Genomic DNA, 300 nt, shown 5'->3' with positions numbered 1-300 from the left:
TCCCCTTCAACTATAATAGACATTTTGGCTGGGTATAATAATCTGGGTTGGCATCTGTGGTCATTTAAAACTGGGAATACTTTGGTCCAAGCTTTTCTGACTTTCATAGGTTGCACTGAAAAGTCAGCTGTAATCCTGATGGGTTTTCCTTCATATATGATTTGTTGTTTTACTTTTGCAGCTTTCAGTATTGTCTCTTTGTTCTGCATATTTAGTGTTTTTACTATGATGTGCTGTGGAGGGTTTCTTTTCTGGTCCTGTATATTTGGTGTTCTGTATGCTTCTTGTATTTGTGTGGGT

General features: G+C 37.3%; 1 protein-coding gene across 3 annotated transcripts in view; it reads right to left on the bottom strand.

Moving 5' to 3' along the window:
- Positions 1-300, bottom strand: part of Map3k5 (mitogen-activated protein kinase kinase kinase 5) — a 260,949-nt gene that overhangs the window by 225,649 nt on the left and 35,000 nt on the right. The gene's annotated exons all lie outside the window — the stretch shown is intronic.

The sequence above is a fragment of the Nannospalax galili genome, unplaced genomic scaffold, assembly GCF_000622305.1.
Source record: "Nannospalax galili isolate Female #2095 unplaced genomic scaffold, S.galili_v1.0 scaffold186, whole genome shotgun sequence".
Classification (NCBI taxonomy): domain Eukaryota; kingdom Metazoa; phylum Chordata; class Mammalia; order Rodentia; family Spalacidae; genus Nannospalax; species Nannospalax galili.
This window is presented reverse-complemented; position numbering and strand designations above follow the sequence as displayed.